The sequence below is a fragment of the Ursus americanus genome, chromosome 14 (assembly GCF_024610735.1).
Source record: "Ursus americanus isolate L20-20 chromosome 14, mUrsAme1.1.p, whole genome shotgun sequence".
Lineage (NCBI taxonomy): Eukaryota > Metazoa > Chordata > Mammalia > Carnivora > Ursidae > Ursus > Ursus americanus.
The window spans coordinates 31,188,761-31,215,869 of NC_142140.1; the positions used below are offsets into that span (position 1 = coordinate 31,188,761).

The window sequence follows — 27,109 nt, forward strand, 5'->3', positions numbered from 1 at the left end:
AACATTCCCACCTACAGTACACAAGGGTTCCCTTTTTTTTTACATCCTCATCAACACTTATTTCTTCTCTTTTTCAAAATAGCCTTTCTGACAGATATGAAGTGATTGCTCATGGTGGTTTTAATTTGCATTTCCCTGATGGCTAATGATTATGCTGAGCACCTTTTCATGTGCCTGTTGGCCATCTATGTCTTCTTTGAAAAAATGCCTGTACAAGTCATCTGCCCATTTTTATTTTATTTATTTTTATTTATTAGAAAGAGAGAGAAAGTGGGAGGGAGAGGGAGAGAGAATCTGAAGCAGACTCCACACTGATTGCAGAACCCAATGTGGGCCTCGATCCCACAACTGCGATATCATGACCTGAGCCGAAACCAAGAGTTGAATGCTTAACCAACTGAGCCACCCAGGTGCCCCACAAATCATCTGGTCATTTTTAAATCAGATTTTTTTTATATTGAGTCTTATGAGTTCTTAAATATTTTCGATATTAATCCCTATCAGATAGATTTGTTTTGAATAGCTTCTCCCATTCAGTAGGTTGCCTTTTCATTTTGCTGATGGTTTCCTTCGATATGCAAAGGCATTTTTAGTTTGATGTAGTCCCATTTGTTTATTTTTGCTTTTGTTGTTCTTGGATAAAGATCCAAAAACATATCACTAAGACTCACGTCAGAGAGCTTACTGCCTATGTCTTCTTGTAATTTTATGATTCTAGGTCTTATAGTTAAGTCTTTAATCCATTTTGAGTTTATGTTTGTACATGGTAAAAGAAAATGGTCGAGTTTCATTCTTTCACATGTAGCTTCCCCGTTTTCCCAACACCACATGGAAACTCTTCATCTCCCCTTCAATTCTGAACAATAACCTTGCTGGGTAGACTATCCTTGATTGTAAGTTTTTTCCTTTCAGCACTTTGAATATATTATGCCACTCTCTTTTGACCTGCAAAATTTCTGTTGAGAAATCAGCTGATAGTCTCATGGTGGTCCCCTTACATGTAACTAATTGCTTTTCTCTTGCTGCTTTGAAGATTCTTTATCTTTAATTTTTGACATTTTCATTGCGATGTGTCTTGGTATGGATCTCTAGGGGTTCTTCTTGTGTGGGACTCTGTTCCTCCTGGACCTGGATGTCTGTTTCCAAGTTAGGGAGGTTTTTGGCTGTTATTTCTTCAAATATGCTTCCTGTACCCTTTTGTCTCTCTTTTCCTTCCAGGACTGCTATAATGGGAATATTAATATGACTGATGTTATCCCTGAGGTCCTTTAAGCTATCATCATGGTTAAAGTTTTTTCTTTCTGTAATTCGGTTTGGGTGATTTCCACTACCCTGTTTTCCAGATCACTGATGTGTTCTTCTATATCATCGAATCTGCTATTTTTTCCCTCTACTGTAGACTTCATTTCTGTTGTTTTATTCTTCAGTTCTGCTTAATACTTTCTTATATTTTCTCTCTTTGCTAAAGTTCTCACTGTGTTTATCCATTCTTCTCCCGAGTTTGGTAAGCATGTTTATGACAACTACTTTTGATGTTATTCGGTAGATTGTTCTTTTTTCATTTAGTTCTTTTTCTGAGGTTTTGTCTTGTTCTTTCATGTGGAACATATTCCTCTGTCTTAGTTTGCTATTCTCTGTGTTTGTTTCTGTTTTAAGTAGTTCTCCCAGTCAGTTATTTATTTATTTTATTTTATTTTATTTAGGTTTACCCAGTCTTGAAGGAGTGGCCTTATGGGGAGGTGTTCTGTGGGGCCCAGAAGCACAATCACTGGCTACCAGAGCCAGGTGCTCTAGGGGGTGTTCCCTCTGTAGGCTGTGTTCACCCTCCTGTTGTGGCAGAGCTGCACCTACTGTGGGCATGCTGATGAGTGGGGCTGGACCTTGGCTGGGAATGCTGCGAGTCTTGGCCATGACTGCTATGGATGCACTGGTGGGCGGGGTTACTGTTCTGCCAGCTACAAGGCCTGGCTAGGCATAAGGATGGGCAGGCTCTTGGTGTAGCACACCCCGACATAGCAGTCTAGAGGAAGATTCCAAAATGGTGCTCGATGACACTGAGATCAGGAGGGCAGAATGAGCTGGCAAATGTGGCTGTCACCAGTGTCTCAGTCCCCAGGGAGAGGCTCAGCTGCTTCCTGTCATCCTGCTGGCCTGCCAAGATTAGTAAGTGGGTTTCCTTTACCTGTGGTCTTTGGGCTTTTTGATCTGATGTCTTTGCACTGGCTTCTAGACTGAGTGGATCTGTATACTGCACCTTTAAGAGTGGGTTTTGCTATCTGTATAGTCCTATAGTTTTCCTGGGCATACTCTCTGTCGCTTTTCAAAGCCAGATGTTTCAGGAGCTCATTTCTCTTGCACAAGATCTAAGGGTTGGGGTGCCTGATGTGGAGCTTAAATTTCTCACATCTCAGGGAAGTCCGCACCTTTGAGATCCCTCCAGACCACAGACCACCATGCCTGGGGTGTGGGGTTTTTTTTTCCCCCTTAGTGAAAAAAGGGAAATTTCTTCTACCCATCTTGGTGCTGTCCCTTGGTGGAGGCTCTGTTCACCCAGTTTCTAGGTCTCCTTTTGTGGAAATTATTCCAAATGTAGTTGTACAATGCTGTATCCAGGGGAAGGAGGTGAGTGCAGGACCTCCCCCACACTTTTGTCTTGAACCCAAGATCCCTAGTCAACATATTTAAAATGTGGGATTTCACATTAAAACCTGGATGTGTCAGCCTCTCTCAAAAAATGGAAAAATTTTGTCTTGGGTCCTGGTTCAAGATTAGGGTGAGACAAATGAGGCACTCTGTGGATACAAAATTTCAAGGGCTGCCAAAAAACTTGATAATTGGGATAAATAATATTTTAATGCAATCTGTAAAAAACCAAAATGCAAAAAATCCATGATTAACAAAATATCAAATGTTAAATGAAGACAGGCTGTTGTTCCTTTGTTTTATACATTATGTGCAATTACTGTGCAACCAAAATAGTAATTTCCGACCAGCCCTCTGTTCTGGGGTTGCCCATCAAGGCTTTCTACTGGGCAGATTTATGCACTTTTATGCAAACTGATTGAGCTGATTTTTGTTGCAGACTTTTAAATAACTTTTTCCAATTAGTTCAAAATATGAGGATATTTTGATAAGTACATATAAACTTTTTCCTTCCGCCTTAAGCTCCAATATGGCTTTTCATAGTGGTACCTGGCAACAACCAGGTGAAGGCAAGTAGCAGAAGAGCCTTTGGCTGGAGATCTATTTCCAGGCAGCATAGTCTCCATTCAACCCTCTTCACTTGACCTCCTTTGCTTTCCTCTGCTACCTTTTAAATGTTGGAAAAATTCAGAATTCAGATCTAAGCCCTTTCCTCTTCCCTAGGTAATCTCATCCAGAGATTGAAATTATGGATTTAAATGCCATCTATATGCCACTAACCCTCCAATTATATGACCTTTCCTTTGAGCTCCAAATTAAATATATAAATGCCCACTTGATATTCTACTAGATGACGAATAGGATCACGAATCTGACCTTTTCAAAACAGAAAGATTTTTATTTTTTCTGCCCAAACTTGTTTCTCCTCCAATCTTCCCTATCTCAGCAAATGATACCACCATCCTCCCAGTTCTTGACATCAAGTACTTAAAAGTCCTCTTTGATTTATCTAATCTCCCCATCCCTTTAACCCATTAACAAGCACCATTAATTCTAACATTAAAAAAATATCAAATCTACTCATCTTTTTCCATCTCTATTATTATGGTCCAAGATACCACCATCTCTTTTCCTGACTGTTGCAAAAGCCTTTCAATTGGTCTTTCTGTTTTATCTTTGTATTCTATCTCCCTTTCCAATTCCATTTTCCATTGAGCAGCCTAACTGACCTATCTGAAATATACAATGGATTATGTTACCACCCTGCTTAAAAACTTCACAATGCCTTTCTGTTGCAATTGAATCAAAATGCATACTAACTACTATGGCCTACAAAACATAAGTCCTACATCATCACAATTCCAACTATATTGGCTTCTAATTCAGTCCAGGCACAATCTCTCCTAGAGGTCTTTTATAGTCTCATGGCCTAAAATGCTCTTTCCACAAATCCTCACATGGCTGGGTGTTTTTTCTCATCATTCAGATCTTAGCTCACCTATCAACTCCCCAGAGACCACATATAGACCAGTCTACAAAACGTTCTTTGGCCACTCTTTCTTGTATGTCCTCCTATCTTGTGAAATTACTGTTTCCTTGTTTATTTTTCCTTTCCTTGTGTGGAGTTCACTGGTATAATCCCAGCATCTAGCCTAGCGCTAGGTAAGTATAAGTGTTTGGTAGGTATTTGCTGAATCAATGCCTAGATCCATGAATGAGTAAATAAAACCAACCATATCTCAAAGACAGGAACAAAATAGGAGTATATAATAGGATAGCTATCTAATAAGCTATCCAAATTAATATTTCCTCCAGAAATACAATGCTTTGTTTTGAAATGGTTATCTCCACAAACATACTTTAGATCAAAATATTTCACTTCAGAAGACACAAATCTTTACTGTGAAACAGTATCTGGGTCCTAGAAAATACCTTCAGAGAAAATTTAGAGTCAACAACAACCACATGAAACCATATGAATTATAATTGACAAAAGAAAGACCTAAAAAGACTTAGAAAATGGTAGCAGCTGGTGAAACTTTTTGAAGAATTTTTGCAGCATTTTTTTCCCTGTGACTTTCATTTTTCAATATCTTTAGACAGCATCAGAATCTGTGCATATTTGTGGCTTCTAAATGACAGAGGTTCTCTGGTCACTGCTGAATCTGGCCACCAAAGACAGAAATAAAAGCACCAAAAGAGAAATTATTTTTAAACATTTTGGTCTCATCTCATTGTTGTGATCCTTCTAAATTTGGCAGCAAAACCCAAAATCCCACTTTTAATTGTTCTGTCCTCATCCCCTCCCCGTGTTTTGGCACATTACCATGTGTCACGTGTCTTTTTTTTTTTTTTAAACAGCTTTACTAGTATGTAAAAAATACACCACAAAATTCACCCATTTCAAGTGAACAGTTTAAGTGATTTTTAGCAAGTTAACTGAGTGGTGCAATCTTCACCATAAGCCATTTTTAAAACGATTTGATTCCCCCAATAAAATCCCTCACACCCATTTATATTAAATCCAGATTTCCACTCCCAGACCCAGGCAATCACTAATCTACTTTCTGTCTACATAAATTTGCCTCTTCTGGACATATCCTAGAAATTGAATCATACAATATGAGTTTCTTTTACTTTGCATTGTTTCTGAGGTTTATCTATAATGTAGAATGTGTAAATAGTGTGTGATTTTTATTGCTGAATCATATTCAATAAGATGGAGATGTCATATTTTGTCTATTTATTAGTAAATGGACATTAGAGTTGTTTCCACTTCTTGGCTATTATAAATATTGCTTTGAACATTCACATACAAGTTTTTGTGGGGGCTTACGTTTTCATTTCTCTTGGGTAGATATCCTGGAGTCGATCTGCTAGTTGTTTTAACTTTTTGAAAAACTTTCAAATGGTTTTTGAAAGTGGCTACAGAATTTTACATTCCCACCAGCAACATATGTGTTCCCATTTCTCTACACCCTCACAACATTTGTTATCTTACTTTTCATAGCCATTCTAGTGGGTATGAAATGGTCTCTCATTGCAGTTTTAATTGCCATTTCCCTAATAGCTAATGCTATTGAGCATCTTTTTGTGTGCTCAATAGCCATTACTATATATTCTTTGGTGAAATGTCTGTTCGTATCTTTAATTCGTTTTTTGATTGAGTGGTATTATTATAGAGTTTTAAGAGTTCTTGGTAAATTCTGGGTGCAAGTCCTTTATCAGATATGTGTTTCTTCCCAGCCTACTGTTTATTTTTTTCATTTTCTTAATGGTGACTTTTGAAATGCAAAAGTTTTGGATTTTGATGTTCAATTTATTAATTTTTTTTTATGGCCTGTGCTTTTGGCATAGCAAAGAAATAGCTAAGAAATCTTTGCTTAGCCCAAGGTCTCAAAGATTACCTAGTATGTTTTATTCTAAAAGTTTTATTGTTTTAGCTTACATTTAAGACTATTATTTTTATGTATAATAAAAGTAAAGTGAGAGTATAAGTTAATATTTTTGCATGTGGGTATCCAATTGTCCCAAATTCACTTGTTGAAAAGATTACACTTTTCCCCAATGAACTTCCTTGACATATTTGTCAAAATCGATTAATTATAAAGATATTTATTTCTGGACTCTCAATTGTTTTCCATTCACCTATATATCCATCCTTATGTCAGTGCCACCATATCCTGGTAACTACATTTATAGTAAGTTCTGAAATTGAGAAGTGAAAATCCTCCAACTTTGTCATTTTCAAAACTGTTTTGACTATTGTAGGTGTTTTGCATTTCCATATAAATTTTAGAATCTGCTTCTCAACTTATGCAAAAAGCCACCAGACTTTTGGTAAGGATTACACTGAACCTATAGCTCAATTAGTGGAGAATTTCCATCTTAACCATACTGAATCTTCCAATCCATGAACATGGAATGACCTTCTATTAATTTGGATCTTTAATTGTTCTCAATAAAATTTTTAAATTTTCAGTGTAATAGTCTCATATTTCTTTTGTTAAACTTATTCCAAAAGTACTCAATTCTTTTTTAATATAATTCAATTAGCCAGCATAGTACATCATTAGTTTCAGATGTACAATTCATCAGTTGCATATTCTTTTTGATGCTATTCTGAATAAAATAATATTTTCTATTTTCTGATTTATCATTGTATAGAAATAAAATTGAGTTTTTTTTCAACTGGCACATATAACTTTGCATTTTTTTGTTTTATAGGTATATAATTCATATGCCATAAAATCTATCCTTTTAAAATGTATACTCCTGTGATTTTCAGTATATTCACAGAGCTGTACAATCATCATCACTATCTAATTCCAGAATACTTTCATCACCCCAAAAAGAAACTTTGTGGGTGTTAGCAGTCATTCCTCATTTCCCCTTATCCCCAGCCTCCAGCAATCACTAATTTTTGTCTCTACAGATTTGTCTGTCCTAGGTATTTCATATAAATGGAATCATAAAATATGCAGCTTTTTGTGTCTAGCTTCTTTTACTTAATGTTTTCAAAGTTCATCCATGTTGTACTATATACCGCTATTATTTGGTTTGTTTCCACTTTTTGAGTATTATAAATAATACATGAACATTCATGTACAAGTTTTCATGTGGATATATGCTCTCATTTCTCTTGGGACTATACCTATGAGTGGAAAAACTAGGTCATATGGTAACTCTACATTTAATTTCTAGAGGAACTGCCGAACTGTTTTTCAAAAGCTGCACCATTTGACATTCCCATCATCTGTGTATGAGGGTTGCAATTTCTCCGCATCCTCACCAACATTTGTCTTTTTAAAATTACAGCCATTTTAGTGGGCGTGAAGTGGTACATCATCATGGGTTTGATTTTTCTCCAGCAGCTAAGGATGTTGAACATCTTTTCATATGCATATTGGACATTTGTATATCTTATTTGAAGAAATGTTATTCGAATCCTTTGCTCATTTTAAAAATGGGTTATGTATCTTTTTATTATTGATTAGTGATAGTGTCTTAAACATGCCGAATACAAGTCTTTTATCAGATAAATATTTTGTAAGTATTTTCTCCCATTCTTTTCATTTTTCATTTTCCTGATTATGTTCTTTGAAGCAGAATTTTTTTTTCACTTTGATGGTCTAATTATCTATTTCCTTTTGTGGCTTGTACTTTTGGTGATGTATCTAACCAACCATTGCTTAGTCCAAGGTCATGATGATTTACACATATGATTTCTTCCAAAAGTTTTGTAGTTTTAGCCATTACATTTAGGTCTTTGAGCCAATGTGAGTTAATCTTTGAATATGGGGTGAGATAAGGGATACATATTCTTTAGCATGTGGATATTCCCAGAACCATTTGTTCAAAAGATTATTCTTTCCCTATTGAATGATCTTCGCACCATCATAATCAATATCATAAGTCTTAAATAATAAAACATCAAGTTATGTCATAATGGTAATTGTATATCCATTTGCTTCTGATAGCTAAAAGTCTTTAAGTTATCTTTTCATATTACAATACTACTTGAAAAGAATTTCAGAAGCAGTTTCCATTTTAGAGTATCTTAATAATCAGTTTGATGCAGTTATAGTCTGCTTGAAAAAAACTTCTTTGTCAGAGTTCTATTTATTTCAGAAGAATATGATACTAGATTTTTATAAATTAGAACGTTTTCTGCTGCAGGTAAGAGAAACCTCGATCACACTGGCTTAAATAAAAATATATGTCATGGGGCGCCTGGGTGGCACAGCGGTTAAGCGTCTGCCTTCGGCTCAGGGCGTGATCCCGGCGTTATGGGATCGAGCCCCACATCAGCTCCTCCGCTATGAGCCTGCTTCTTCCTCTCCCACTCCCCCTGCTTGTGTTCCCTCTCTCGCTGGCTGTCTCTATCTCTGTCAAATAAATAAATAAAATCTTTAAAAATATATATATATATATGTCATTATCTCATATAAAAGGAAGTTCAGAGATAGTACAGGCCCCTGAGATAGTTGATTCAGTAGCACACTGAGAAAGGTAGATAGCATCTAGGGAAGCACATTCTCCAGTGCTCTCTTCAGATGTATCCAGGAAGGATGATGAAAAGTAAGGTAAGCAGACAGCCATGAGGAAAAAACGTACTGAGAAGCTAGTCCCAGGAAGCAGAAACAGTAACCAATGGGATAGTCCTCACCCCTAGGGTAAGAGGCTCTTGTGAAGCCTGTAGGATTTCAGACTATAATGACAAAACTAATGACTACTATGTCTCCCATTATTCCCCTTTCAGGAATGGGAATACTTATTGCAGGACCCATCCACGTTCCATCTTTGTTCGTATTTAAGGAGAGTAGAAAATTTGCCTTTTTAGGTTCACAAGTCCCCAAAGTAAGAGGTGTCACATCCATGCTTTATAGGGAAACTATCATAATATCTTGAATTTTGAGCCTTATACTGTGATTGGATGGCACTACTGAGTTGTCTACCTTGTGTATAGAATATTTTACATGCAAAAGGGAAGGAAATGGGGGCGCCTGGTTAGTGCAGTCGTTAAGCATCTGCCTTCGGCTCAGGGCGTGATCCCGGCGCTCTGGGATCGAGCCCCACATCAGGCTCCTCCGCTGGGAGCCTGTTTCTTCCTCTCCCACTCCCCCTGCTTGTGTTCCCTCTCTCACTGGCTGTCTCTCTGTCAAATAAATAAATAAAATCTTTAAAAAAAAGGGGGGGGGAATGAATATTTGTGACCAAGAGGGTAAAGTATGGTAAATTATATTCTATTATTGTTCAAAATACTTGGTACTTCTTCATGACTTCAGGCTTTGCCATATGATTTCCTTTGGCCAATAAAATATGAGAAGGCAGATATGCCACTTCCAAGTAGAAGTTTTAAGAGCCATTGTTTGATTCTACTACATTCTTCATTTCCTTTCACCATACGACTGGCAATGTTCCAGGTAGAGGCTGTTCCCTCACATGGGTTCCAGAATGAAGACAACATCAAACTGAGTTACAGCTGACCAATGGGAGAGGTGTTAAAAGACCAGGAAATAAACCTTTGTTGTTTCAAGCTTCTGAGATTTGAGGATTGTTTTGTTATGGCAGGATAGCCTCAGCTGATGAAAACAAAGACTATTTTACAATTATTTCAGAACTTCTGATTCATTAAATACCTCTAAGGAGGCCATAACATACAAAGGAAAACTGTGCTTTGAAAGACTTAATTCCAAATTCTAAAAAATTAGAAAAAAATACTTCTTGTAAGACAAGGCCTGGCATAACTCTTATCTAACAATCTAAATCTATATAAATTTCTATCAACTTTCCTACTTAATTATCTGTAAAGTTCTAACATCTGATATATGACGCTATTATCCCAATATTCAACTAGAAAACTTGCTGTTTCCAATATATCAAACATTTAAAATTTGTATAATATACAAGACTTGTATACTACACTTATTCATATTTATATAAGTTCTCCCAAATTAAAATGATTCGTTACAGAAAAAAAGCCAAAATGCATCCGTGGGGTTTATTAAATGGAAATGATTCTTAATATCATACATTGAATACTTTTTATATACCTAAGAATCTTTTTTTTTTTTTTAAGATTTATTTATTTATTTATTTATTTGACAGAGAGCAAGAGACAGCTAGCCAGCTAGCGAGAGAGGGAACACAAGCAAGGGGAATGGGAGAGGAAGAAGCAGGATCCCAGCAGAGCAGGGAGCCTGACACAAGGCTTTATCCCAGCACTCTGGGATCACGCCCTGAGCCCAAGGCAGACACTTAAGGACTGAACCACCCAGGCGCCCCTATATATACCAAAGAATCTTCTAAATTAGAGCCATTCAGTTCTCAGCATGTTGCAGCTAAATTCCAACTATTTGAAGTAAAGAGGGACAAGTTACCTATAACAATCTACATTTTGGTTGACGATGGCAACACCAGGAAGTGGTTTGTTAGAGCAGTAACATCATATTTATTGGTATATTTCAATCTGAAATAAAAATTAAAGTGTGTAAATTTTGTATTTTATTAGGTTAATCTTACTTATGACAATACCTACATATTCTTACATATTAAAAAGTTCACCTAAGATTTGTACGTTACAGTTTTAAAGAAAATCATAATTCCAATACTGGTTCTACTATTTATTAACAGGACTGCTTTCCAGCAAACCAAGGAACAATTTCCAAAACAAGCAAATAAACAGAAAACAAAGCTGCTAAAGTCCCTTTGCAGAATTATATTTTTCTATTTAGTGTTTACATTTGAGCTTACAGGTATTAAAAGGAATATTATTGTGAAAAATACAAGGATTGGAAAAAGCCCAAACAAGCCAACCAAGGAGATAAACAAATGGGACAAAGAGGTGGGGAGAGAAAACTAAAAAGCTGAACAATTCGGTAAGTATTAAGTAACTTAATTCTAATCCCATATCAGGAGAGTACCAGATTCCCTAAGCAATATAACACAGAGATTAAATTTTTGTTCTACAGAAATGAGTCCCATTTTCAATAGAACTGTTTTATTATCTAAATATAGCTACAATTAATTTTAATTTAGCTAAGTGCATTATCCATGATTATCCATTTGAAAGATTATCTTTAGCAATCTGTCAGGCCAAAAAAGAAAGTATAGGATTGGGAAGAGACCAAAGACAGCAGCGGAGGACAGTACCAAAGCTTGTGCACTTCCTACCATGCGCCCCACCAAATACAGCATGGCATGTCTCAAACTTCTTCAGATCTGAATGATAGAATATCTTTTAAATAATCCTGCTTTGTAATTTTAAATACACAAAATAAAGCTAGTGGATGACAGCTACACAAAAAGAGATTATGATTTTGTTTAGAGTAAATATATTTTGATATTCTACATATTATATGTAAATGGTACATCTTTTATTCTATAGTTTCATCCCCATGCTCATATCCACATTTACAAATTTCATTCACACTACAAGAGATGTCATATCCTATCAGAAAAACTAATTAATATCTCCTATTAAAATACCTTATGGTATTTTTCAGAAGAGCAGTACAGGTAGCATAGCATAGGCTTACCCTTTACTGTGTTAACTTTGAGCAAGTTGTTTATCCTCTCTGCCCTACTCTGTTTATTTGTAAAATAGGGATTAAAATAAAACTACTTCTTAGGGGTGCTTGGGTGGCTCAGTCAGTTAAGTGTCTGCTTTCAGCTCAGGTCATGATCCAGGTCCTGGGATCAAGTTCCACATTGGACTCCTTCCTCAGATGGGAGTCTGCTTCTCAAACTCTCCTTCTGCCTACCACTCCCCCGCTTGTGCTGTCAAATAAATTAATAAAATCTTAAAAAAAAAACAACAACAACCCAAAAACTACCTCTTAGGATGGTTGTGAGGATTACAAGAAAGAATACACACAAAGTACTTGGAATAGGACCTGACACACACTAAATTCTCAGTTAATTTTAGCTCTTTTGATTATATAGAAAGCAGAGGATAAACTGCATTGTTTACGGTCATATTCTATATCTAACACAGTGCCTGGCACCTAGTAGCTCTCAACTATCCAATTCTCAATGAATAAAAAACTCGGCCTTGAGAAGTACTTCCAATCAGAGAGAAGGAAGAGCCAGCACAGGAGTTTTCAAGGTGGAGGTGAGCAATAAGTTGTTTTTCTTAAAGAATTTTTATTTATTTATTTGACACAGAGAGAGAGAGCCCAGGCAGGCAGAGTAACAGGGAGAGGGAGAAGCAGGCTCCCTGCTAAGCAGGGAGCCAGATGTGGGGCCTGGGATCATGACCTAGCCAAAGGCTGTCACTTAACCAACTGAGCCACCCAGGCACCCAGAGCAATAAATTTTTAAAACTGAAGGACATTCAAACAATGTGGGGACTGGGGGAAAAAGGCACGGGGTCCTATGGTCGGTGCATTAAAGTAACTTGTTTTCCCTGGGGATTATACTAGGGATTTTATTAGGAAAATGGGTTATAGTAATAAAATACAACCAGATCCCAAATCTCTGGTTAAATTTGGTTAATTAATATAATTTTTATATTAAGGAAGAATAGCAAATTTACACAATCATAAAGTGTTGTTGTATAATAAATATGGCTAGTATATACTTTAGATAAACCTGAAGACCATTTTAAAAATACTTTCACAAGACCATTCACAAAAAGTTTGTAAAACTTCCTAGTCTTTTCAAAAAAGTTTGTCTTAACCAAATTATCAATGAAGAAAACTTTATCCTGTATGTTTGCTTTGAACTCTTCTCTGTTTTTTCAAGAGCTTTTCAATTGATGTACTTAAAGACTATCATTATGTTAAACAAAAAAAAAAGACTATCATTATGTATACATGTGTACATATGCATTATGCATGCACTATAACCACACACGGCAGTCTGTGCACAGTAAAAAACATTTTTTCTCTCACAAACACAAAAAGACATTAGATATCAGAAGACCATGCAGGATGAGCATCTTGGAGTCCTTTCTACTGCTTTTTGCTCTCTTACTATCTTTGTTGTGGCCTTTCCTACCCCTCTGAACACCCTGAAGCTCCATTCTAGAAGAGTGGCTTAAGTACAATGAGTAGTCATTCTAAATCTACCCACGCCTCCATCCTGATAGTCACGGCAGGTCCTTTCCCTGTGTTAACAGAAGGGAGGTGGAAGTTCTTTAGATTGGATCTTCTAGGAGACAAACCTTTCTTTTCATATTATCAACTATATACCCATCACTTAATTTCAATGAATATGCTAAAAAACATATCTGACTCCTATGGGATGAGAAAGGGTAATAAGAAGAAAATCCCATCCTGCAGCGCATAGTTTTGTTAGTGAAATAAAGCTAGTAAGAGGATACCTGAGTAGAATTGGAGCCCAGATGCTTTTGGTCAGTGGAGTTAGACAACATCCCTTTCCACGCATGTCAATTTGGATTAGGATTAGATGTTTGTGTATACTGAAGCAGAATAAATTACCTTATGCATGTATCCATTTGCATCCTGTGATTTGCACTGGGGCTAAAGCCTTCTGGGAAAAAATATTTGAACTCTATCCACTATTGAGGTTGAGATATACCTAACTGAGAGAATTAGAGGCCCTAATGAAAGTTGGATTTTAGTAGGGGATGTGCCAGAAGAGGATCCACCCAGGGAAGAATATACAATGAGTTAGACCACTAACAGCAGCCAAAATGGTAGCAGGATATTGGTTATAGATAAAACAAATTGCCAAACTGTCCCAACCCAACCAGCCCAGTGGAATTAGTCTATGGGTGGGTGGGGGTCGGGGAGGATATTTGTGTGAATTTTTAAAATTAGAGCACTTTAGCACTCAGTCAACTTCATGTGGAGCCCTCCTGACCCCCAACACCTTTTCTTACCTTGAAAAAATATCTTTGCCTGGTGAATAGATGAAGAAATATACCAGAAAACCAGCCACCAACAGTAATGGTGACAAGCAGTTTAAGTGGTACTCAGGACAAAAGAATGTAGGTAGTTCAGTAATAGTACAGAAATAGTTCTACTTGAAGTCTTGGCTTCAAAGTTAGGGCTTGACTAGCTTCAGCATTTGAGCAAAAAAAATCATCATTGCTAACCACTGGACACTGGGGCCCGAGTAACTTTCCAGAAGACTCCCCTACCTTTAATCCTGGCCATTGAATGAAATTTCTACAAGCTTTCTGTCTGCTTCCTAAGAATGAAAACACAGAATTCTAGATTTACCGGTGTTAATGCCCAATAGCTAAAGAACATCAGGAACATAACAGTAATTGAAGAAGTTCCCTTATTGCAAAAAGGGAAAAAACAACACCATTGGGGACCCATGGGCATCTCAATAAGAGGATGTTAAAATTTATTTTAGAAATTGGGCTATGTTAGCTGACATGGGGGAAAGTTGAGAGAAGCAGGGCTTTACTTGGGATCAGATCCTGTCAGGAAGCAGGGGTAATTCAGCAGTTGGGAATATTAATAAATCTTATCTATACAAGAGGAGGAATCAAGTAAAGCTTAGCTGTAAGTGGCACAGAAAGAGCAGTAACTCATATTAGCCAGGACAAAGAAATGTTTGGTTATCTCCATAGTTTGGACAATGTTCATGTTTTTGTCTGTGTTCAGATGGTTGTGGAGTGGTCTTGTTTCTGTATTGATCCATCACAGTTACAGAGTAGCCTTGTCTGATACTGGTATTCTGTGAAATTATTCAAGCATAAGGACCCAACAAGGCCTACCTGTGAGTGGTGGGCCAGCTCCCAGATGTCTCTTTCTTACTGGTGACAATATTAGCTAACATAGCTACAGTCTAATTTCAACAGCTTCAAACATGACAGATATTCAGTGGCAATAGTGGCAACCAAGTTGAATCCTTCATAAAAATGTTGGGCCTAAGAAACAGTGCAGCAGTAACTCCTAGACACATATATCCCCCTAAAGATCCTGGAAAATACATGATCATCTAATAACATATTGGATTTCCTGTGCTGGTAGGGTCTTAGAGAATCGAAGAGTTAATGTGAAATTAAATGGGTAGTAACCCCTATGATATTTGGATTAAATATATGTACATTGAATCATTTAAAGAATATTTGAGAAACTTTTATATTAAATTCATTATACTTTGAATAAAAAATGTTTGTCTGTAATTTCTACAAAATCACCATATATATATGACAACACTACAGTGGACATCTGCTTTTGGCTACCCAACATCTATCTTCCCCCTTTCTTATAAGAGGACCCAGAGTTTCCTTTGGAAATAATCCCTCCACATTCTCAGTCTGAGTTTGGGGGAACTCCATTCCAAGTCAGTCAATATATCTCATTTCCTTAGTTGCAGTGATTAGTTTAAAGACACAGTCCAGGCTTAAGCCAATTAAGAATGCATATTTATCTGACCACTGTGGTTGGCAGATAGTCATATGATTCCAGTTGATACAAAAGAAAGGTGAACTTAAGGACTTTGGCTCAAAATGCTCTACTTTGATATTAGGATATAAGATTGAGAAAGCTGCAGGCATTTTGTGAGCCCAAGGACAGCCAGCCTAGGGATTGAGCTAACTTAGAAGAAAGACTGTAGATAAAAAATCTGGCAATGCTTTTTGAGCTCTGGATACAGCTGGATCTACTCTGGGTAGCTAAGTTACATAAACCAAATCAACCACTTATTGTTTGAGCCAGTTTCCATTTAGTGTTCAATCATTTTAAACAAAAAGAGTACTGATAGAACAAATGTGCAAATTAGTAACTTTTGATTTGGGAAATGCACTCACAAAAAACAAAATTCCTATTATACAAAATAGTAATGTAATACCAAAATAATAACATGATCACCAAATCAGTTCAAACACCTTCAAGATCTCAAACTTGGATACCATAATCTGGTTTTTGTTTTTTTTTTAACATTATGATCTGACTCATAAGTAAAACCACCTTCATGAAAGGGTACTGATGCAATTTTCCTCTCCAATGCTAACAATTCTTTTTTTTTTTTAAGATTTTATTTATTCATTTGACGGAGAGATGGAGAGAGAGCGAGCATATGTATAAGCAGGGGGAGCAGCAGAGGGAGAGGGAGAGGGAGAGGGAGAGGGAGAGGGAGAGGGAGAGGGAGAGGGAGAGGGAGAGGGAGAGGGAGAGGGAGAGGGAGAGGGAGAGAAGCAGGCTCTCTACTGAGTAGGGAACCCGATGCGGGGCTCAATCCCAAGACCGTAGGATCACGACCTGAGCCTAAGACAAATGCTTAACCAACTGAGCCACCCAGGCAACCAGAATAGTGACTAAATTCTTATAAAAGTAAACCATAATCTGTTTCATAAAACTGTAAAAAAGGCGATTTTAAACTGTGAATTTTTAAAATTTTTTGACAAAGCATGAAAAAGGTGAGTTTCCTGAGATAATTTATAATAACAAATTTTATCCTCTGTCCTTTGATTTTCAGATTAACTTGCTGCATAATTTTGACCCTTTGTAAGTTTTTGCACTAAGCTTTTCCTTTTTGCTTTCAATTGTAAATTTCCCTATAGTTTCATAGAACTATGTCAGAAGAACGTCTGTTTTAAAGATCACCACATAAACATTCCTACTCATAATACTTGAACAAAAAAAGCCATTAGCAGTATATATAAGGTTTTTAATACTCAACAAAAAAAGCCATTAGCAGTATATATAAGGTTTTTAATACTCAACTAAACCACATTAACTTAAGGCTCTCACACACAAAAAAATTATTTTGCTTTTGTTCCTACTGGTGAAAAGGTCTATTATAATTGAAACCTTCAAAAGAGTCTGCACACTAAAATTTTATTCTAGAATATAAAATTAAATTTCAAATAATCAAGGAAAATGTAATTTAAGAGTCTACATGCTAGCTTCTCTATGAATTATACATTCTCTTCCATTAAAATGGATCATACAGGAGAGTGCCTGGGTGGCTCAGTCAGTTAAGCAAACGACTCTTGATTTCAGCTCAGGTCATGATCTCAGGGTAAAGAGATCAAGCCGGGTATCAGGCTCTGGGCTCAGCGGGCAGTCTGTTTGAGACTGTCTCTCTCCCTCTGTCCCTGCCCACCCTGTACACTCGCAAGGGCACACTCTCTCACTCTCCACAAAATAAATCCAAAATAAAATAAAATAATAAAGTAAAATAAAATAAAATGGATCCTAAGCATAATCTTTCCATCTGTGTGCTAAGTCTCATTTACTGCTTCCTTTTCAGGGTTCTCCCTGTGATTATCTCTCTTGTCTCTATCTTCAAAATCCAAGTCTCTCTCATTAGAAACAAATAATAATTTAAAAGTCTGTAAACTGCCTAACACTAGCTATTGAAGTTTCTATACTCCATTTCACTATCAAATTTCTTGGGGTCACCACTTTTCTTGCCAATCGCTCCTCAGTCTACTGGAATCTGGCTTCTACATGAACGGCTCCAACAAAGTAATCTTGTAGAGGTCACTGCTGATCTCCATGTTACTCTACAAGCCTTATCCTATTGGACACCTTAGAAGCACAGGCATTTGCTGACCTATCCCTTTCTTGAAAGACCTTTACACCGTGGCACAAGAGTCACCAGATGCACATGGTCCTTCTCCTACTTTTTTGACTGTTCATTTTGAACCTTTACCCATTTCTTACATGGCATTTCTGCCCAAGCTTTCTTTCCTTCTTACTCTAGAGTCTCTGTGGTTTTTCTACTCCACTATCTCAGTGTCTTTAATTACCATCTGTATTTCGGTAACTCCTAATTCTATATGTCTACCCCAAATGTCCAAGTGGGGCTTTAGAACCATATACCCAAATGCCTATACAATAGCTCAAATTATATGTCCCACAGGCACCTAAATTTAGTCCATCTGGATTTAATTCACCCAGTTATCTGACCAATAAGCTGACAGGATCCTTAAATCCTCCCTTTTCCTTACCTCTCACATCCACGCAACCACCAAGCAGGGCTTTGTCTTAACAGCAATAAGAAATCACTAAAGAGCATTTAAGCAGTGAAGAGAAAGACCGTATTTGTACAGTAGAAAGATTTCTCTACCATATAATGGAGGATGGAGTGGAGTTAATCAAATATCAGAAATTATTTTGACCTGAACTGTGGTAGAAAACATGAGGGAAATGATACTTTAATGAATGGGATGTGCCAGATGCAAAAACAAACACACTGAGGAAGAGCGTTTTTTCTTTAAACCAAGTGTTAAACTAAACAAATTAAAAATAAAAAATATTTCTTCCTGTTACATCATCCCTTCAGAAAATCTGCTCCCTTAACAGCACTATTTTCCCTGTCCTCAGCTGATTGGATCACCTGTGGATACGTAACTTCAGAAAAACCTTACCACGAGGGTGCCTGGGTGGATCACTGGGTTAAGCAGCCCAACTCTTGGTTTCAGCTCAGGTCATTATCTCATGGATTGTGGGACTGAGTCCTTCATAGCAGCAGGCTCCTCACTCACTGGAGAGTCTGCTTGAAAGATTCTCTTCCTCTGCCCCTTCTCCCCTGATCGTTGCCCCAGCTCACCTGGCTCCTGCTCTCTCTAAAAATAAATAAACCTTTAAAAACAAAAGAACAAAAAAACACCTTTCATAGACTAGGTTAAGCCAATTAAGACCTTCTCTACTAGGTGCACGGAATGAGGATAGATAATCTGTACCGGATTCTTACACTAATTTGTTTATTCTGTTTGAAACAACAATGCTTACATTTGATGAGAAATTTTTGAGTACTATAAACCTAAATAAAAATCTCAAAGAAAATATAATATCAGGAAATGTGAAACAATCTAAAAAGTTAATACTTTTTAATCAAAAAATTGACTTTTTATAAATCCTACAAAAATAATTTTTAAAAATTAGACAAAGATTTGAAAAGGGACAATGATGTTCACTACTGGGTTATTTACAAAAGCAAAAATTTTAAATAGCAAAAAGCTGGAATAACTACATGTTGAACAATAGAAGACTGCTTAAGGATATACATAAACAGGGGCGCCTGGGTGGCTCAGTTAAGCGTCTGCCTTCGGCCCAGGGCGTGATCCCAGGGTCTTGGGATCAAGCCCCACATCGGGCTCCCTGCTCCACTGGGAAGACTGCTTCTTCCTCTCCCACTCCCCCTGCTGTGTTCCCTCTCTCACTGGCTGTCTCTCTCCCTGTCAAATAAATAAAATCTTAAAAAAAAGATACACATAAAACATTAACAATATTTATTTGTGTAGTGAAATTATAATGATTTTCCTTTTGCATTTTTCAAGTTTTTTGAACTAAGTATATATGCCTTTTGTAATCAGAAACAAAAAATATCAATAGAAAATTCTACTCACCACTTTAATTAACCAACTAATCAATCTCAACATCACAATAATGGAACAAATATATTATTTATCTCCAAAAGGTATGCATTATATCACTTACGTAGTGATTTTTGCCCTAAATGTTTAGATTAGTCATGAGAAAACAATTAGACAAGCCCATACGGCGGGACATTCTACAAAACAACTGGCGTGAACTATTCAAAATGCCAATTGAAATACTTCAATTGTTCTATATTAAAGGAGAATATAATTACAACTAAATTCAAAGTATGATCTTTGATTGATCCTGTGTGGAAAAAAACAATTGTTAGAACTGGGGAAATCTGAATATAGACTATATCAAAACATATTGTTCAATATTAAATTTCTTGAATGTGATAATGATATTGAGGTATAGTATACATGTAGTGTTCCGGTATAAAATGGTATGAGGAGATTATCCTGGTTCCTAGGAGATACATGCTATTATGCTATGTATTTAGCAGTAAAGTGTTATGATACCTGCACTTTAACTTTAAATAGTTCAGCTTAAATAGACATGCCTGGGCATGCACACACATGCATCCACGCACACATGTACAATTATTAATACCAGCATTTGTCAAGTTGTTTCTAAGGAGCCTTTTTTTTAGACATTTTTTCCTTATTAGCTCCCCTCCCCCCATAAATTTTTTTTAATTGTGGTAAAAAGGAATAATATAAAATTTGCCATCTTAAACATTTTTAATGTTTCAGTATTATTAAGTATATTCATACTGTTGTGCAATCGATCTCCAGAACTTTTTTATCTTGCAAAACTGAAACTCTATACCCATTAAACAACAACTTCCCACTTCTCCCCAGTCCACCTATTCCTTGGCAACCAGCATTCTACTTTCTGATTCTATGATTTTGATTGCTCTATATACTTTATAGGTGGAATCATATAGTATTTGTGTGTGTGTGCGTGTGTGTGATTTGCTTATTTCACTTAGCATAATATCCTCAAGGTTCATCCATGTTGTGGCATATGTCAGAATTTCCTTCTTTTTTAAGGCTGAATAATATTCCATTGACTGTATAGAACACATTTTGTTTATCCATTCAGCCATCCATGAACACGGGTTGCTTCCACTTTTAAATGTTGTGAATAATGTTAAAAACATGTGTGTACAAATATCTCTTCAAGACTTTGCTTTCAATTTTTTTGGATATATACTCAGAAGTGAATCATATGGTAATTCTATACTAACTTTGAAGAACTGAAACAGTTTTCCATAGCTGCTACACCATTTTACACTGCCAGCAACAATGCAAAGGGTTCTAATTTTCCCCCATCCTCATCAACACTTGTAATTTTATTTGTTTTGTATACGAACCATCCTAATGGGTGTCAGGTAATAGTTCATTGAGATTTTGAATTGCAGTTCCCTAATGATTAGTTATGTTGAATATCTTTTCATGTGCTTATTGGCCATTTGTATTTTCATCAAGTCCTTCACCCATTTTTTAATTGAGTGACTTGGTGGTTGTTGTTGAGTCGTAGAAGTTCTTTGTATATTCTAAATACACACACTATCAGATAGATGATTAGCAAATATTTCTTTCCATTCCATAGGTTGCTTTTTCACTCAGTTCATCATGTCCTTTGATGTATGTAAGTTTTAAATTTTGATGTTGTCTAACTTATCTTTTAACTTTGTTGCCTGTGCTTTTAGCATCACATCCAAGAAATCACTGTCAAATCCAGTGACATGAAGCTCTTCCTCTGTTTTTTTCCAAGACATAATTTTATAATTTTGAGTTTTATGTTTAGGTCTTTGATTCATTTTATTTTTTTTCTTTTATGTAGCATAAGGTAAGGGTCCAACCTCATTTTTCTTTTTTGCACATGGGTATCCAGTTTTCTATAGCCTTCTTACCATGAGTCAACACTAACTGGCTTTAGATTAGGAATGGCTATGAAAAAAAAACTTGCTACTGAGATCTAACAACTTTTTCTGACAAAAGAGCATTTATATATTTAAAAACAAACTGGTATTAAATATCAGCTCACTTCATTTATCTTCTCAAAGATGCCTTTTACAAATATTTCATTTTTCTAAATCTAAGTACTTACTCCACAACACTGTTATAGTTAGAGAAGCATTCACACCTAAATATTCAATTACTGGAATTGTTTGTTTGGTTGGTTTTTCCCCTGAGAAAACTGTCCAGTAGTAGCTAGTTTTGGAAATTTCAACTTTATACATGAGTTTTGGAGTATTTGCTCAGCTAAAGGTACAGGCAGGAAAGCATCACTTTAGAACCTCAGAGGCCAGAGAGAGGGGAAAAATCTACCATCAGTAAAATCCGCAAAATCTTCCCCCATATCACACCTACTTGAAAAAAGAAGACATCACTACTCTCAAATCAAAAGTAAAATAGATGACTCAGGTATCACTAATTTTTCTCAATTCCTTGAAACTGTAAAATAGTCACAGTTTTTAAATTATTCTATCAACTTGGCATTATTGCCATTCATAAAGTTATTCCATAATGCAGAAAAAAATAACCTTCCGAGCATTAAACAGTTCCAGATTATTGTGCAGCAAAACAAATTCTGATCATCAAACCAATATCTTTTTTCTTTCCCATTATACTAAATAATTTGATTATGAACTGCAACCAAAATATAAACTACAACTATACTGTAGTAAATACTGTATATTCTTAGTTCAAAAGAATACTATTGCTTGTCAAATTGATAATCATAGCACCTAACCTGAATGACTACATTGACATACAAAGATTCCACCACCCTCAAAAACTTTAGTCTATTCCATTTTCGATATCATCCAATATCCTTTAATAACATTAATACACCACCAAATTACTTTCTTTGTAGAACAAAGACAAGCACTTTTAAAGCTTGTAAAGTGACTAATTCTTAATGTTGTCAAATTAAGTTAAGCAATTTAACGCAATTACTAAATGTACTGACTTCTTTAAAAATTGTAGCAATTAGAGAAAATGTTTCACTTTTAAAACATACATAAATAACTTGACTTAAGCAAAGTTGTTTGGGCAGGCATTTTGTTGTTGTTGTTTGGGGGTTTTTGTTTGTTCGTTTATATTTTTGGTGACAGGGCTGAATTTTGGTAGCCATTCTTTTTTTTCTTTTTTTTAAGATTTATTTATTTGAGAGAGAGAGAGAGAGCACGTGCAGGCACACGCACCACAAGCAGGTGGAAGGGCAGAGAGAAAGAGAGAAAGAAAGAACCTGAATTCTGAGTGCAGAAGCACTCTGAGTGCAGAGCCCGATGCGGGGCTCAATCTCACAACCCTGAGATCATGACCTGAGCCAAAACCAAGAGTCAGATGCAATAGCCAAATCCAAGATTTTAGTCATGGCTTGCATTCATCCAAATCAAACAAGGAGCATTTGCTACTATAAAATTGGATCCCTTCCTATCTCTGGTGTTGAGTTCATATTGTTAAAGTAGTGTACATTCTAATTTTGCTTTACAGCCACCACTGTCAGTGGTAAGGGTAGAGTTTACCATAGACAAAACAACTTTGATCCAAGTCAGGCAGCCTTTTGAACTGCCCATTGCCCGGACAGGCCCTAGCCCACATTTGCTAATCAAAATCCAATTATAAGTCTCCTTAACTTGTGGAGTTAGGAGGGTTAGGATATGACCCAAAGACCCAATCCTTGGACAACTGAGCATTGGACAATTACTTTCTATCAAGGAGATAGGGAGATTGAAATATATTATACCAGTTCCTTCTAGCCTTAAATCGAATAAACAGATGATAAAAAAACAAAATACCTGAGTAATGAAACTTATTGATACACTATGATTAATCATTTAAACTCCATAATTAGTATTTCCATCAATAAATTGAGATGATTAATTCACCCATTTACCTTAATGTATTTTCAATTGCTTTCTTCTTGTTCTCTCAACACCAAAGCCTATGGCTGTCTTTTAAGAACATATTGATCCTTCATCTCCTCCCTTCCTCCTTCATTCATTCAAAGGGGGATTACTATTTTGTTATACTAGGTACAAGGTTGAACTAATATACCAGGCACTAGGGACGCCAGGGTAAACAAAACAGGCATGCTCCCTACTCTCATGAAATCAACAGTCTAACAGAGATGGCCAATATTTTAAACACAACAAAATTTCAATTATTTCAGTAATGCTAAGTGCTAAGATTTATAAGAACCTATAAATAGGGGGATATGATCAAGTCAGGGAAATTCGAGAAGGTGTCCCTGAGAAGGGGACCCTTGATATAAACTCTACGTTTACAGAATTTGGCCTTAACCAAAGAAAAAAGGGAGCAAAAGTAATCTATTCAAGAGAACAGCACAAAGGCCCTACTGTGGAAGCACATATGTCGAACATGAAGAACTAAAAGAAAGCTCAATGTGACTGATATAAACAGGGCTGCATATCGTATATTGAACCCAGAGAGGAAGATAGGTTCTATAGTCACAAAAGGATTAGAAGCAAGAGACTGATATGACTGGATTTGTGCATTATAAAGATGACTCTGACTGTAAAGTGCAGATGGATTTGAAGGGAGGCCAACATGGTGTATGAATTAGGAGGTTATCATAGTTCAGGGAAGAGCATATCACAGGTAAATCAGTGTACAGACTACAGTGTACAGAGGGAAAGTAGGTAGATTTTAGAAGTATTTAGATAAAACAATTAGGTTTGGGTGATGGATTGAGTAGGGGGAGTGCATCTATTGCTACATAAAAAATCACCCTAAAACTTAGCATTTTACAATAAATATCTCATAATTTCTGTGGGTCAGGAATCAGGATACAACTTAGCTGGGTGCCTCTGACTCTGGCTTAGTCATAAGGCTGCAAAGCATTGATTCATTTACCTCAAGGCTTGACCAGGGAAAGATTCACTTTGAAGCCTACTCGTGTGACTGTCGACAGGCCTCAAATTCTCACTGACTACTGGCCAGAGACATCATTTCCCTGCAACATGGACCTTTCCAGGGGATACTCACAATATAGCAACTTGTTTCCTTCATATAAAGACAGAATTAGGGAGAAGAACAAGAGCAAGGGAGTAAAAAGCCAAGCGAGAAGGAAATCACAGTCTTTTTATAACCTAATGTTGGAAATGACATCTCAGCACCATATTGTATTCATTAGAAGTGAGTCACTAGACCCAGGACACTTGCAAGGGGAGATTACATAAAGGGCAAACATACGAGAAGGCAAGGAATCACTGGAGGTCATTTTTGGAGGCTGCTGTATCACAGGGAGTGAGGATGCTGGAGGCACTGTGGTATTAATGAGACTGGGAAGGATGGAAAAGGCCAAGGTTTAGAGAAGTTATGTTTTGGACATTGTGAATTTGAAAAGACAAAGTACCTTTAATTTAATCGACAAATACATATTTATAAAATACCTACTATGTGCCAGGTACTACTCTAGTAGTTGGGATATAATGATGAACACACAAAAAACCCTTGCCCTCATCAAATTTGCCTTCTGATAGCTAATGACAGATGATAAACATAAACAAACAAATTCAGATAATGGCAAAGATAGAAAGAAAATATCAGAGGACAAAGTTGTGAGTCTCTTAGCTATGGTGCTAAAACATGTTTTTCAGAGACCCAAGTAGATTGCTAAAAGCCTTAGGATGCCCCCCTAGATTCCTCCTGTATTCCCAATGACTTTTTGCTTCTCTTCCAGCATTTATCTAAAACTGTTTTGTATTATAGTACCTAACCCTTTGTGTTAGGCCAAAAAATGTGACCTCCCCTACCTCCAAGATGCTTACATCTACCCTTTGGAACGTGTGAACGCTTCCTTACTTGGAAAAAGGGTCTTGCAGGTGTGACTAAGTTAAGGATCTTGCAATAAAGTGATAACCTGGAATTATCCAAGTGGGCCCTCAATGCCACCACAATAGTCCTTATAAGAGACACTGAGAGAAGACACACACAGGAAAAGAGGCAGGGTGAGCATGGAGGCAGATATTGGAGAGATGCAATCACAAGTCAAGGAGTGCCAAAAGCCATAAGAAGCTGGAAGAGGCAAAGAGAAGATTTTCCTCCAAAGCTTCCCAAAGGAGTTTCACCCTGCTGACACCTTGATTTTGGACTTCTGGCCTCCAGAACTGTGAGAGAATATAAATTTCTGTTGTGTTAAGCCACCCAGTTTCTGGTAACTTGTTACAATAGCCACAGGAAACTAACAGACCCTTCCAATGTTATTTCCTATCACTGGATTTGTGGGATTTATCACAAGTTGTAATTATTTATTCACTTGTTTATTGTGTCTCACCCCTATTAATGTGTAAGCTCCATGGAAGTCGGGGCCTTCCCTGTACACCTAGCTCTTGGCATAGTGTCCAGAATGTATTACATCCCTAGGAATTATCTGTTAAATGAATGCATAAATATCCCGCAGTAGATAACAAGTCTTACAAGACAAGAAACCATGTCTATTGGCCATAATTCCCAAAGCCTCCAGCACAGAGTCTTACCAAAAACTGTTGTTGAACTAGGTTTGAGCTCTAGAAATCAGGGATTCTGGATTCTACATATTGTACTGCAACTGACAATTATATTACCTCCTCTCCTCTGCCTTTATACACATCTGGTATTAGACTTAGTGTTTTCAAATAAGTTTGTTCCTTATCAGCTTTTCTTTTCTTAGCCTTTATAAGGCGTAGGTCCAGATAGCATTCATTTTCTCATGCTGCACATGATCCACAGTGGTTGGCATATCGTAGGGAATACAAATATTTAAGACTTTTGGGTGAATTCGAGCATCAGGCTCAATCATAACTAAAAAGTAACATTGTGCCCTTGAGAAAATTCCTAATCAATTCTGAAACGAAATATTCTCAACTGAAAGGAGACTTAATCCTTAACCTCACATGGCTGTGAACCTGTGACCCACTTGGCCTGTAGCAGGGGCTCCATCAATGGTACCTGGTTATTCATAACGCTTACCACTGACCTAACTCAGCCTTGAGAACAGCATTAGACAGGAGCTCCAAACCAGCTCAATTACTTACTGGCCGTGTGATCTTGGGCAAGCTATTTTACCTTTCTGAGCCAAAAAGTGGTAATAATACCTACCTTATAACAGTGGTTCTGACATAGAAACTAAATGAAGTAACCAAATAGTTAAACTTAGGAAAGTGCCTGGCTCAATAACGTAGTTATTTTGAGCAAAAAAACTTTGGCTTTTCAACACGTGCAGTGATTTTGAGAAAATACTCCTACTTCCTTGGGCCTTCTGAAACAATGAAGGGGACCAACTGACTCTATTTCTGCCTCAACGAAACCGAGTCTGGAAACCTTCGAACCAAAGGCCATGTGAGGGTTCCATGAATCCATGACTCTTTCCTTCAGCAACCTACCAGTTATCAGCGTTTAGAATGAAGAGAGACCAAACCGACGTGACAGGTTCTCTAGAAGAGTCCAGGACCTGCTGTAGCTCTTAAACCAGGCTCATTTTAGGCTTTTTCCGCAGAGGTCACGACCTTAGAAAGCGCGGGTCGCAGGTTGGGCGGTCCGCCTTCTCCCCGAGAGTCCCTGAGTTGCCTGGGCAACGCCGACGTCACGCGTGCTCTCATTTGTCCGCCGGCAAAAAGCATGCAGAGCTCAACGCGCAGGCGCCTCATGGGAGCCAATGGGTGCGGCCCGAGCGCCGACGCCGCTGGGCCC

At 37.0% G+C, this 27,109-nt stretch overlaps 1 long non-coding RNA gene across 4 annotated transcripts in view; it reads right to left on the reverse strand.

The window, feature by feature from the left end:
- LOC123798808 (uncharacterized) overlaps positions 1 to 27,022 on the reverse strand; it is a 587,079-nt gene extending 560,057 nt beyond the window's left edge. For all 4 annotated transcript variants that reach the window (XR_015726659.1, XR_006781406.2, XR_015726658.1 and 1 more), the window contains exons 1-2: positions 26,803 to 27,022; positions 24,632 to 24,720 (exon numbers count right to left, since the gene is read on the reverse strand). This is a non-coding gene — a long non-coding RNA (uncharacterized LOC123798808). The remainder of the gene's footprint in view (positions 1 to 24,631; positions 24,721 to 26,802) is intronic.
- Between the last annotated feature and the right edge of the window lie 87 nt (positions 27,023 to 27,109).